The sequence below is a fragment of the Notothenia rossii genome, assembly GCF_949606895.1.
Source record: "Notothenia rossii genome assembly, chromosome: 1".
In the NCBI taxonomy this organism is placed as follows: domain Eukaryota; kingdom Metazoa; phylum Chordata; class Actinopteri; order Perciformes; family Nototheniidae; genus Notothenia; species Notothenia rossii.
In genome coordinates this window covers 94,279,976-94,280,931 of record NC_136912.1, presented here as the reverse complement: position 1 = coordinate 94,280,931, position 956 = coordinate 94,279,976, and positions in this window count along the sequence as shown.

The window sequence follows — 956 nt, the reverse complement described above, 5'->3', positions numbered from 1 at the left end:
CAGAGTCTTTGAGAACCATGAAAATCTATTTGTATTATTATTATTATGTTACCTCGTTTTACTCCTTTGTGTTATTTCCTCTTCAAGATGGTGTGTGTGTGTGTGTGTGTGTGTGTGTGTGTGTGTGTGTGTGTGTGTGTGTGTGTGTGTGTGTGTGTGTGTGTGTGTGTGTGTGTGTGTGTGTGTGTGTGTGTGTGTGTGTGTGTGTGTGTGTGTGTGTGTGTGTGTGTGTGTGTGTGTGTGTGTGTGTGTGTGTGTGTGTGTGTGTGTGTTAATAAAGTAACACGTACACATATGGTGCAGCTTTTTTCAGCTTGTTGCAGGCTTCATGCAAATCAATACAACTGGTGAGTGGGCGGGGGAGTGGAGAGCCAAAGGGTTACACACACACACACACTCACACAGATCCCCGGAGTGTTTCAGAGCTGCGAGTAGGCTACTACGGTTTATTCTGATCCTCCAGGAACCATCTCTGGCTGATGGTTTGTAAATACAGCCGATTAATTAACGTTAGCATTAAGCCTCTCTTTCTCACATTCGTGCAGTGGTGAAAGAAGTACTTTTATACTTAGGTAAGACTAGCAATACTAAGGTAATCTTACTCTTGACATATAGGCTACGCATCGAAATAAATAAAGTCGTTACATTTTTTTTTCAAGCTTATCGAACACGGTTTTCTTAGACAGGACACAAAGGCACTTCCCATCAAGTATAGAAAATGAAATCAAACTGAGGGCACTGTGGACAGAAAGCAGAATAAAAAGAAAACTAATGAAGTAAAAAAACACAAGATGAGGAATTAATTAGCGTAAAAATGTGTAAATAGATTTTTAGTAAAGCAACATTTCATCGGTTTTTGTATTTCCTTTCATTAAGAAAACCAATAAATAGTGGAGACATTTTGAGGAGTACTTATCAAGTGTAATGCCCCATTTCAGAATCATATATATTTCATT